Here is a 14,062-nt window from a genome sequence, read left to right on the forward strand (position 1 = left end):
GTCCCCTTCTCTGCTTTTGTCGCTTCCTTCCTCTTCACTAACGTACTCCTCAAAGTCCATAAAAAGATCACTCTGATCTAACTCACTGTTCTCGGCCATTTTCGGAAGGAGTGAAAGCTCAAAATTGATCGACGCGAAATTTCGAAACGAACCGCTATGAAAAAGTTACGATGATACAAATGTGAACCGCACGTACGTACGTACAATGCATACGATACGAGCTGCGAGGTGATACGTCATACCGACCGACGGCCGACCGGATCTACTTTCGCACCAAAACTATGAGGAGAAAATTGTGATAATTGTGTGAAATTTGGGCTTGTTGCAGATCATAGTAATACAAAATAATTGTTTGAGAAGAAGCAGTTCATGATAATACTATTAAGTGTAGACAAACAGTAAAGAGTTGGTGTCAAAAGTATAAATAGCAGAGATTTCAGACTTTGAAAAAAAATTGACAGAAATTCTTTCCCGATGCCAAATGCTTTTCTACAGAGCATCCGGGGCCCGTGGCTCTAACTACCCTGGCGTGACGTCACAACTTTTGGAGTCCCGTACTGTGGCTGGTTTTCGAGGGGGAGGGAGGGGGATGTTTGGGACTTTCAAATAGCGGATATCTAGATGCTTGCGGGGATTTGAGCCAAACTTTTTGCATTATTGGTCAATTACCAACATATATTTCATCTACAAACGAATTTTACGAACATTTATTCCCTTCAAATAGGAACTTTAAAGAAAGCCAGTTACCATGCAACAACAATATCTTTGATCACAAAACTTTAAATTGATGTTAGCTTTATTATCCCATAGGACTTTGAATGCACACTATGCCATAATGTTGGTGCATATACAAGTAAAGTACAAGTGAGAAACCTCAACTTATAGATGATTCAACCTAAGAACTGTACTAAGCTTTAAAAAAAAAACAAGCATATGGCCATCATTTTGTAATTAATGAAAATGATTGCTGAGCTCTGCTCATACCCTTTGACTTGTCAGAGGTATTGAAATGACCAAAGGTATTGAAAGGTCAAAGATTTTGCCTTATAATTTGTTGCCATGGTAACTGACGTTACATACTGGTATCTGACATTTCTGTATTTGACATTACACTTTGAAGCGTCCATGTTGACTCAACAGTATGATGAATATCCTTATATGTGGTGATAAAAGGAAGGCATACAGCTCACTGTCTTTGTCCAATAAAGTTGAAAAATCCTTGTTTTTGGTCACAGCAATGCAACCAGCCCTTTCTCTTTTTTTGTTTTTGTTTTCATGTTTTTTTTTTTTTTTTTTTTTTTTTAAAGAACTTCTCTGGTAACTCCATTAAACTTGTTATTTAGAATTCAAGTAAAATGGATATACTGCGAGTAATTTAGGTGTCGATGCACTCTTTACCATTAAGTTGTAGTTATACTTTGGCAGCCATTCTGTAAATCTGAATGGCTGCCTTCATGGAAAAATGTGATGAGTTTAAAATATAACCCGAGTATTGTCTGAAAATATGAGGTATTTGAAACAATATCATTTTGAATGTTTGGCATCTGTGTCCCCATATGTTGTGGAATTGTCCATATGGCTGATTCATTTTGCTCTGACAGCCTGTGAGCACATGCGTGTGTATTTTTAGCCTCATTCATAGAATTTGAGTAGACTTGACGTTACAGAAACCCTGGATCTTTATCTCCAGTAGCACTCATGAGCAACATGCATGACACAAATGCTGGTACTGCAGTATGGTGCTTTTATCCTTTTTTAAATGTCACTATGAAAGACCCAATTTTCAGTGAACCATGTTTGATTGTAATGTTTAAAAAGAAACAACACTACCTCTAGACTGTGACATGATGTATCTATTAAAAAAGAAAATCCAACAGATGGGCAATATTGTAAAGTCCCATAATGTATGTGACAGATATTGCAAATATTAAGATGATAAATAAATTGAAACAGTTTTCAGCAATATGAAGTTTGATTGATGTGTGTGTCATCTTTGAATGTGTCAAGAAGCTGTACTTGAATCAATGCACATCTAATATTTTCTAGTGTATATGCACTTTGTTGTCGGCGTCATCAACAATTTGGTGTACTCTCTCTAACTTCCTTTGAGCTTTGAGCTCTGACCACCAAACTCACACCACAGGTCAAATGTGAATATGGGTGAAGTCTGACAAGGTCAAAGGTCAAAATGTCAATGAACTTTTCCTGATAAGCACTGTACTCAGAGTATTGTGGTATACTCTTAATAACTTTCTACAGCTTTGAGCTATGACCACCAAGCTCACACCACAGATCATAACCTAAAGATGCCGGTCAAATTTGAATATGAATGAAGTCCAACTAGTTCAAAGGTCAAGTGGTCAATGAACTTTATGTGATGAGCACTATACACATGATATTGTGCATTCTCAATAACTTTCTACAGCTCCAAGCTATGACCACCAAATTCGCACACAAAAAAACCCAGTTGCAATAGCATTTTATTGAAAAAGGAATAATGAAAAATATACAAAACAGGTAAAATATGTTTTTTCACCTTAACATTTTTTTTTTCCAAGCTGAAAAATCCATATGTTGTAAGTGACAGGTTGGCATCTCTAAAAGGGTCCATGAACTTATATTGAAAAACACTATAATCACAAATTGCCATATGCTGGCAAGACCTCGCTTTGCATTTACCCTTTCTCAGAAATATTTGAGCATTAGCCTAATTAATTATTCCGGGGGGGGGGGGGGGAGGGGGGGAGGGGGGGAGGGGGGGAGGGGGGGAGGGGGGGAGGGGGGAGGGGGATGCAGGAACCTGTGCAAAGACTATAGACCTTCAGAATCTTTGTTAGGAATGGGTTAAGACATGATCCTTTATCACTCATAAGATGTGACCAGTATTGTTTTCACTGTACAGGATTAACATCCAATGTTATACTGAATTTTGACATTGAAGTTAATGAAATAGCAACAGTATATCCTGATTATGACAAAAATGTATCAATACATTGCATTCTTTGGTGTGATTTAGTGTGCATTTGGCCGTGATAATCACTCCTCCCCCCCCCCCCCCCCCCCCGCCATGTAAATGGTGCAGTATACACATTTTATTTTGCATGTTGTGTTTGGTATCAAAAATTCAGCCCCAAGGGCCAGATAAGCTCTCATATATACAATTTGGGGAAAAAATATATATTGTCAAATATTCATGACAATATTTTCGTTCAGCCCAAAACAATATGAAAGGTCTTAACCTAATTAGAGTCCCACTAATCTTTTTCACGTACACGCATTGCTTCAGTGGCAGTAGAGTAGCAACAATGGACCTATCCAAGCTGCAAAGTCAAGTCACCTAGCCCTCGGGAGAAAGAATATGTCATTATCCAAATTGAGTGGTATAAGCTACACCACCACTGACAAAATACCTCCTTGAAAGGACCAATAAAGAAAGCAATTATTTGCATGGTTTCATTCATTGTCCAAAAATCGTACACTGATCATTTATAGTGAACACGATGATAATGATCATTAAAAAAAGAAACAACAAAGTGAATTAAGTTTTTTGAATATATCTTTTGCTGATTGAAATGAAAAAATGGTTGCCCTCAATTTAATTGAGACAAATATACTGTGCTTATATAAGACTAAGTTTACATAAAGTACAGTTGCATGTAGCAATAATTGAATTTATGTGGACCTATGGGAGTAGGCACTAACAGAGCTATATTTGTATTTCCATGGCAGTGCAAAATATGTATTATATTGTTTATATAATATGCCAAGAAAGACAAAATATCTTCTTTCTTTTTCTGAGGTTGTGAGGGGTGATTTCTTTTTTATTTCATGTCAGTACAATTCAACATTTGTTGAAATTATGAAAGGAGAAAAGGAGACCATATTTGAAAAAAAAAAAAAAAAAAAAAGGTGTGAAATTACTGCAATTTTTATACTTGGCAGATTCAGGGGATTGGTAACATTTCATTCCAAAAATGAACAGCAGATACCAGTACTGGAAAAGCCTCATCATAGAGCAGTGTCCATGATTAATATTTTGAGATGTCTTATCAGGGTCTTACTGTGACTTAACCCATCGCATACTGAATTCTGAAATCCCCATAGACTTAATACACAGGCCACCAGATTCCTGTATGGAAGGGGTTAAAAAGGTCACGATTTTATATGTCATATTTGTCTATGTTAGGTTAAGCATTCTCTGAATTGTCGCTTTAGTTTCTCTTTACTCACATAACATACATTTATAGTATGAGTGACCCATTTCCTCAGCATGATGGAAAGCATGCTATCCCAAAGCCTGTATTGCTATGAAAGTGTGACCCATGACATTCAACATCCAGGAGACTAGGGACCACAATGACCTCCCAACTAACACAGACGACATCTCCAGCAACATCAGCTTCATCAGCACGTGATGTATATACACATGTTACTTGCTCAGCAGAAGGGCTGTTCGGCTTGCAGGCTCCCCAAATCACACACACACACACACACACACACACACACGCACATACAAAATGATTTGTCTTATCACATGAAAAAGCTTTCAAAACTATGTTGAATTATGACAAACAAAAATTTGGTATGGGGTTGAAATTTCATTCTAGGGCCCTTCTGTGGGCAGACAATGGCATTTAGTTTGAAGTTCATGCCATGAGATGGTATATTGGTGAAACACATTCAATTTGTGTGTATGAAGGTAGACAGAATGCTTGTGAAGATACTGATTACAATGGTTGCGTTTGCTGGGTTATGGTGTAGGTATTAGGATTATGAGCCTGATGCTGAAGATGATGAAGATGATGTGGATAATGAAATTGATGATGATGATGATGATGATGATGATGATATGGTGATGATGATGATGATAATGGTGATCATAATGATGTTGATGGTGATGATGATGATAACGATATAAAAGATATTATGATGATGATGCTGATGATGATAATGATATATGATGATGATGATATGGTAATGATATAATGATGATGTGATGATAATGATGATGAAGACACAGATAGCTTTGCACTCATTAGTAATGGTATTGATATCCTTTGATATAATGTCAAACTCAAAGGGATTTTCTACCGTGATATTGCATTGCTGTGTATGAAGACAGAAAAATCAGAGAAGTAGATTCTGTGAAATGTATGGGGAAACTCAGATCCCCAAACAAAGTCATGAACTAAACTGGCATCTCTGTGTGATGTAGTAGTTGGGCAATTTTTTCTTATTCTCTTAACTTAAACAATTTGTGACTTTCTTTGTGTGTCTGATTTTTCCCAAATTTGTACTGATCTACTTCTCTGATTTTTTTTCTATTTTCATGCAATGCAGCAAAATATTAAGATGGTCTGTTCCTTAGAGGGGTCTTCATCATTAGGTTTTGTAGTACCATGACAGCATTGACTTTCATATAATCTCAGTCAGCCAGTAGGATTGATTAAAATGCATGAGTTTTTTGTGGGATTTATTTCTCACAAATAAACACGCAAGTCCAAGCAAGGAATAACATTAACAACAACAGCAACTGATACTGATACACCTTCACCTCAACCTTGTACAATGACAACCTTGATATATTGATCAGCCTTTGAGTTATATGCATATGACTGGGATTAGAATATGATTGAGATTTTTATTTGCAGAGTGAGTTCTGTCTCCGCTTGCATCTGCTGTCCCTGTACACATGAACAGATCTTCCTTCAAGTAGTTGGGCAGGGCAAGTTGAGAGAAATGAACAAACTTTCACGATGTTCCCTTTGCTGTCAGAAACTCGGCTCATTTCAGAGACCATCTAAATTTTTGTGAGGTTGTATCAGTGCATGAGCAATATGCAGATGGTCTTTACAGTAGAAGTGACCTTGCATATTCTCTTTTAAATTCCTGTACCATTGCAACTACAAGACATTCTATACACAAGGATTTGCTGTTTTCACACACACACACACAAAAAAACCACACACACAATAAAAAAAAAACACACGATACTGTATACGCCATATATTTCGCGAGTCTAAATTTGCGCAAAGAATTCCCGATGATTTCGCGAGTGGTTAAATTCAGAATCGTTGAGTCCTGTACTGAACGGAGAAGAGTACACGCGTACATCACATTCACATAGGGATCAGAGTCAATTTTTTTGCATGTCTTTAATTTTTTGCGAATAGCACCTGACTTGCGAAATTCGCAAGAATAAAAACCTCACAAAATATTCAGCGTATACAGTACACACCTCTTTATATTTGTCTCTGTTTCTTCTCACTCTTCATGTATCATACAGTATCCTGCCTGGCAGCTTTTGGAACTTAAATCACATTCTTCTGATAATCTGCCTGTCTAACTCTACAACTTAGCATCTGTTTACTTTTCTATCAGCCATCTATTGCTTGCCCTGTTTCTACCCACTTTCTCTTTTATTTTTTACTGCTTCTTTCTCTAAGTTGATTTGCCTGCTTTTTATTTGTAACCACTATTCTTTAACTGACAACCTGTTCCCTCCCTCAGCCTCTTTGTCTATTTCTCCTCCCTGCATTTTTTTCCTGTTCATTTTCAATGCTGCATCATCCCTCAATTGCATTCTTTTCCTCTCCAGTTTATACGCTTACCATATCCTTGTGTTACATTTGTGGCTACATATATCTACATATATTCTTAGTTGTATTGTATCTCATTTTTAATATGTGTTATAATCTATCTTGTCTCTGCTGTTCTATTCAGTATGTTCAATTCTTATCTCTCCTTCCCATATTTTATCTTTATTTCTCTCCTCTCAAATTTATATTATCTTGCTCTTTTTATTCTTCCCTTAGTTTCTCTCTCTCTCTCTCTCTCTCTCTCTCTCTCTATATATATATATGTTATATGATGTCTTCAATATGAGTATATATATTTATATATACATATATATATATATATATAATATATATGTGTATATATATATACATATATATATATATATATATATACACACATGTGTTATATGGTACCATTTATATGTGTATATATATATATATATATATATATATATATATATATATATATATATATATATATATATATATAAAGAGAGAGAGATAGGGATGTAGATAGATAGAAGATAGATGTGTATATATTTCCCTCTATTTCATCTTTTCCAGGTCTGCTCTGTCCCCACGGAAGAGGTGAGATAGAGAGTAAAGGGTTAAGGTAAGAAGAGATAAAGGGAGGTGGCGTTGAGGGTAGGATTGTGAGATTTGCAGGAGTAGGAGATGAGATTTCTCTTGTCACTGCTAGGACAGAAATAAATACCTGATTGATACATTGAGATAATCTCTTTCTCTCCTTTTCACCAAGCGGGTGTGTTCATTTTCATTTTTTCTTTTTTTTTTTGGTCATATTTTTCTTCTGTTCTTTTGACATTGTTGTGTTTTTATTCTTTGGCTTCAAAAAAGGATGCACTCTTTAAACATGTACTGCCAGATGATTGCTTGGCAGTTCACATACATTATTAGCCTAACTGTTGAAAAGTTGCAATGAAAATGAATAAGAGAGCATATGTAATTTATGATATAGATTATAATCCATAACATTATGGTATGAGAATTGGTGTATGTCTCTATAAAGTGGTCAGATAGATATATAAAAATTGGAAAGAGAAAAAGGAGAATTGAAAACAGAATATGATGCATATTGGATAGAGGTCACTATTAATTTGATTTGATTTGATTTATTCACAAAATACATCTATACAATTGTACATACATTATTCACAAATTTGCACATAGTTTGTACATGAAATATGTAATTATACATTTGTGTGGATCGTCATAAGTTATGAAAAGCTTGACTGGGACGTCCAGTAGGGATGACTTACACATGATTACAGTATGTACATTAACATCATTAAAAAATATATATATTATGTATGTAGCCTAAAATAACATTGTAGCAAAGATGAGAGTGTGTTTCCTTCAGTACAAAACAAGAAGAAATCATCATTTTTAGGTACAAGTCATCAGGGTGCTGTATGCTAATTATTTTGATATTTTACATCAAAAGACAATGTCTCTTCTCTGTCTTGTGAAGTTTCTTCATGTATTATCCTGATGAGTTGAGTTTTCATGAGATTTGTATATCAATATTCTCTTGACTGCAACATGTTGTGTTATTTCATCAAAGACAAAGGGTTGTTAAAACTGGTGATGTTTTATTAAATTGTATGTCATTAGACACTATGCCAGTCTGGTGGAAATTGTCTGACGTGTCTCATATTTTCTTCACTTTCCCTTGTCTTCCAGCCAGTTTGAAGACAAAATAATTAGATTAATTGGGATAAGATTGATATTCAAACCAATTTAAATCATGCAATTAATTCTTATCTTTGTTCATGTGTTTTTTGTTTGTTGTTGTTGTTGTTGTTGTTGTTGTTGTTGTTGTTGTTGTTGTTGTTGTTGTTTGTATTTCCACCTGTCAAGTGCAAACCAATGAGCATCCATGATGAAGATAGTGATAATGGAGACAAAATGAGCTGTGGGATACACTCTACATATTTTTTTCCCTCTGTACTCTTATAAATGATAAGTACATCTGCTCCCTGTACTTTGGTAATGCCATTCAGAAGATGCATATTTTGCAGATGTAACACACACTTCCTAGAATTCCAGAAATATGGCCGTTGGGGCTTTTTCTCAGTATCATGATATGTATCGACGAGTTGTTTCTTTATGAGTGCATATCACTAAATATTCATAATGATTACAGGGAGAATGTAGGCAGGGTGAGCTGTGAGATATACTCATGTTATTTTCCTCTGTATTCTTATAAATGATAAGTACATCTGCTCCCTGTACTTTGGTAATGCCAATCAGAAGATGCATATTTTGCAGATGTAACACACACTTCCTAGAATTCCAGAAATATGTCCATTGGGGCTTTTTCTCAGTATCATATGTATCGATGAGTTGTTTCTTTATGAGGTCTGCTCTGAAAAGGACGGCAGTCCAAAACTCATTAGCACTTGAGATCTATGAGTGGCCGAATCTCATTTCACAAGAGTCCTTCGCACGAATACAAAGCCACAGAGTCATTGTAAAGAATTCTCAGCACATAACAAGAAGTGTGCTTCCTCGTAATAGTTCTTCTACTCAGAGTCTATTTTTCTAGGATATAATTTTTTTGGATGGGGGGGGGGGGGGGGTGGGGTGGGAGTTGGGAGCCTTGTTGTTATTTTGTTTGTTGGGCAGGTCCAGTTTTGTGAATGCAGTTCACAGCAAAGATCATTGTGTGGGTGATGCTCTGTGTCTGTGTGTGCATGTGTTTGAATTCGAGTGTGTTTATGTGTGAGTCTATTTTGTGTGTATGTGAGGGAAAGTTGAATTCCCGTTACCACAGAGCATGAAGAGTTCTTGAATAGTTGTAGTATTTGATAGTACTTTAAAAAAAAAAAAAAGAATTGCCATTCCATAGGCAATGATTGGAGGCTTACGGAAATCCAATATATCTATTTTGATGGTTAGGTTCATGGATTATAAATTCATTTCATGGTGGTGAAATCCACAACCCTAAGCAATGATCAAGATGAAAATTGACTTGCTTGTGTTCACCCAGGGTAGTCTGTGTAGGGAAAGTACTGTTCTCCAGAGGACTCTATTATTGACTCAAAGGAACCATGCAATGCAAATGCATATTTACTGGGATAGATTCATAATACCTTGATCATTACTCATGTGGTTAAATGAATATCTTGATACTTGCCTTATATTTTATAATTAATTTTCTACTATTTTTATTTATATTGTTTGGTCATGCCCACACACACACACATACAAAAAAAAAAAAAAAATCCAACCAAGGTTCTACCAGTGACATCATCTGTCAATCATTGCTAACGTACTAATATGATTAACAAAAGACACGTGAATACTGTATACGCCATATATTTTGTGAGTCTAAATTTTCGCGAATCGGGAATTCTTGACGATTTCACGAGTGGTTAAATTCGCGACCATGGAGTCCTGTACTGAACAGAGAAGAGTACACGCATACATCACATTCACATCGGGATCAGAGTCAATATTTCCGCGAGTCTTTAATTTCGCGAATAGCACCTGACTCACGAAATTCGCGAAAATAAAAACCTCACAAAATATTTGGCGTATACAGTACATCTTTCCATATAGACTGAGCAAAACTTGCATGCTTCCATATTACTTATGATTAATAAAATACATTACAGGGAAACATGCAAGGTATGCTCGGTCTATAGGAAGGTGCACTCCAATGTTTTCTATCCTTTATATCAGTACAGTTGAACCTCTCGTATCCGGACAAGTCGGGACTGGGGCTCATCCGGATAAGGGATTTGGCCGGATACGGGAGACTCAATGCTTTATACATGTACATATACATACACATGTACTGATGTAGCCCATGTAGTACCACATGTAGTAATGTGTATACTGCGACCTTTTCATTGTTACACTCAGTAACAGACCCCCAAATAGAGGTGTATGTTAATGTTGGAAGTAATATGTAAATCATGTGTGTTTGTGTAGGAATTCTCAAGGAGTTGGGAATCCCCCTTTCCTCCCGTAATTATTTTTTTAGAAAAATCACGGCGAGATTGCGTCCATATGATAGAGAGATCCGGATAAAGGGAGGCCGGATAAGAGAGGTTCAACTGTAATTTAGCAAATGATTGACAGATGATATCACAGGCAGAAAATGTACTATAGTATGTTGTAGCAGAATCAGCCCATCCTCAACAGGTTAAGTAATTGACATTAGTTACTAAACAACACTAAAAACCTAGAAATTGGCTGTCTTTATTTTTGTTGTCTCAATTATCCCGGTAAGGTTTTCCTTGTTATGTTTAACTATTAACTTTTTATCAGAGCTATTGTCTGTTACCATGGGAACAGAGTTTCTCAGTAAGTGAGTTTTTTTAGAGTCATTCTTTGAATTACGTTTGTTGTCTAGATTTGATTTTTAGCAAATCCAGTAGGTCATTCTGCCAGTGTATCTCTTACCTGTCTCTGACTACTCACCAAATGCTTTTCTTTTGAATGCCTTTTTTCTTCATTCTCATGAAAATCACCAAGATAGAGGATGTCCGTCCTATGAACAGGTACTGATGCAGTTTCCTCAACATGTTTTTTCATCACAATAATTGACTCTCAAATGGAATACATCAGACTTTTACTTCAATAAACATATGGAATAAGATTTTTTTTTCAATTTGGCAGTTTATTTATTTCCATCAAAGAAGAAGAAGAAGAAGAAAAAAAAACATGATTCAAAGCAGTACAAGTTGTCAATTTGACTTTCATTCAACTGATAAGGACAGTTCATCAAACACAATGTAGAGTATACGCACGAATGATATCATAACAAAAAATACACTTTGTCATGGTAACAAAAACAAGTAAGTAATCATAGCAATGGAAAAGAGTGTTCCACTAAAAAGCCAAGCTTGTATAGGACGTGGAACACTGGAAAGAAAACAACAGCAACAGCACCAATATACCAATAAAATATATTCACATGTATTTTCTCATTGTATTGTTATGTATAGGAATTGTTGTAAAGAACATGGAGACTTCAGTGTAGCATGTGTTATATAAGCAGAATATATTGTTATTATTATCATTATATATCATTATTACATTTGCTCGTTGATATATGATGCTCGTAATACAAATATACACATTCAAGTAAACATTTAGAAAGGGTATAGCATGCTTCTATAGATTTATGCCCTTCATGTGTACGTTATAGAAGAAGGTTCATCAAATTTCTTTTTTTGTGTGTGTGTTTGATGTGTTTTGTCCCTGTCTCCCCCCCCCCCTCCCAAATCTATCTTTCAGTCTTCAGTCTTTCTCTATGATCATGATTGTCATGGGAAGATAAAAAGCCTGGGGCATTTAGCATAATGATATTCATAGAATTTCTCCCCAGGTCTAGCCACCCGGGGCATGACACTAATCCTTTTGCAGCCTCTGGCTACAAACCAAGAGTTGGAGAAACCTATGTTTCCTTTCTTTCTCTGCCCCGCCCCCCCCTTCTCTCTCTGTCTCTCTCTGCACATATGTTTGTATGTATATTTTGTATGTGTATTTATATACAAATATTCATAATAATATATAGATATAGATATGTGTATGTGTATGTATTTGTTTTTGTATGTATGTATGTATGTATATTTACATAGTTGTCTCTCTACATGGGTATGTATATGTATGTAAGTAGATATATGCAATACATTAAGTATTTCTAGTTTTAGTGAACGTATGAATTTATGTCGCCTACTTTTTTCTTGAAATTACAGTACTATTATGGAAGTCACTTCAAAAGATCATTTCTTCATGTTTTGTTTATAATTTCATAATCTGACTAAAACACAAGTGTTAAAATGATAGAAAATCATGAAAATATGCCGATTAATATTATTCATAGTGCAGTGAGTAGATGAGCAATCTATTCCTTTTTGTTTGTCATTTTGTCATGAGCTTTGTACTACTGTACTTCACTAATTTCCCTACAAAACTTGTGTCTCTATCATTCTTTTTTTTTTTTTGTGGGTGGGGGTAAATGTCTATACTCCATCTAATATCTCTGTGCATCGATAAAATTTAGCTAATTTTGGAATGTGCATATAACCACTGAACACATTTTAGGATTGTGCCATCAAACTTTCAAACATATCATTTCAATCTCGCCAATCATGTGAAACTGTCATCTCAAATTGTCAAGATGTACTGTAGACCGATTATGAGAATAATGTGATAAAGTGGAGGCATACCAGTTGCCATAGCAACAGCTTGTAGCTTACCTATAAGTATTTATGATTTTGCAGATTTCTGTCTTTTTTTCCAATCATACTTTTATTGTTGCAGCAGTAAATGAGGTTAGGGCATATAATAGAATTTCTCTCTAGAATGGCTCACTCTCAGCCCCCATTATGTCATTACAAGCGCTTGGAGACACAAAATACAATAAAGACATGGAGGGCGGCCAAGGAAAATAGGATGTGGACGGCAGGTGACATTACGCCCTTATCGATAAAATAGCCTCACCGGGATGCGAAGCTATCAGAGTGTCTGGTTCTTGGCCGATCATTTTATGACTTTGTAATTTGGCGGTAAAAGCCCACTGCCCATTGGGAGATCGTAGCAACAACATCCAGGGCTGTTTTCCGTTGGATTCCGTAATTACGCTACATCAGCAACTGGGAGTGATGCCCAGACCCATCAACCTGCGAGCTCTCATATTTTTCTTATGGCAAGGTCTGATTTTTTTCTCTCCTACTCTGAATGCATCCCTGACATTTTCTTAGATATCAGTGCATGTAATTTTGCAGTTGTTTTCTCTTCTTCTTTTTTTTTTTCTTCTTCTTCTTCTTCTTCTTCTTCTTCTTCTTCTTCTTCTTCTTCTTCTTCCTCGTTTTCTTCTTCATAAAGTTTGTTGATGGTGTACAAGAAACGTTCAAACTTTTCTCTGGCATCAGTATTGATACATTTCTTGCACTCGGATCTGTCAATGTTTTCATGTTTTGTTTTTGTCAAACTAGCAAACTTACTGCAAAGTTTGTGCACTGTAGCATCATGTGTTGTCTGAGGATTTGTATGTATTAGCAAGGTACTCAAGGGAACAGGCTGAGAGAGTCATTCCCCTTTTTATACAGCAATTTCTCTCAACAAAATTGGTCGAATTTGGATCCAAGCTTCCTGTAAAGTATGTTTCATCTCCAGACTGATATTTCTTTTTATTTTGCGTGCTTATATCAAAAGGAAAACAAATCAGTGTTTTATTCCCCCCTTTTTTTTTAGCAAACTCACATAATGCTTGCTTAGTTTACCTACTGTAACGTCATCTCTTGTCTGAGGATAATGATGTATTTGCGAGGCATTCAAAGGAATGGGCCAGTAAGTCCTCCCCTTTTTACCAAACAATCAGTGATATTTGGGCCTAAGTGTGGTACCTTTTTTTTTTCGCCACACTAATGTTTCAAGTGAAGCTAACTATGCATGCTGTGACTCAAAAGAAAAAAAAAAACTTTTTGTGTGTGTCCTTTTTTGTT

General features: G+C 35.8%; 1 protein-coding gene across 5 annotated transcripts in view; it reads left to right on the forward strand.

Annotated features, from left to right (window-relative positions):
- The window catches only part of LOC140226951 (probable RNA-binding protein 19), a 110,163-nt gene that overhangs the window by 60,815 nt on the left and 35,286 nt on the right, over nucleotides 1-14,062 (forward strand). For 2 of the 5 annotated variants that reach the window (XM_072307381.1, XM_072307384.1), the window contains exon 27: nucleotides 7,143-8,219. The exons of 1 other annotated variant lie outside the window; for it this stretch is intronic. The gene's annotated coding sequence lies outside the window, so the exon portion shown is untranslated. Of the gene's footprint in view, nucleotides 1-7,142; nucleotides 8,220-14,062 lie in introns of those variants that run through there. 2 more of the 5 variants (XM_072307382.1, XM_072307383.1) reach the window with 2 other exon arrangements.

This window comes from Diadema setosum, chromosome 4 (assembly GCF_964275005.1).
Source record: "Diadema setosum chromosome 4, eeDiaSeto1, whole genome shotgun sequence".
Lineage (NCBI taxonomy): Eukaryota > Metazoa > Echinodermata > Echinoidea > Diadematoida > Diadematidae > Diadema > Diadema setosum.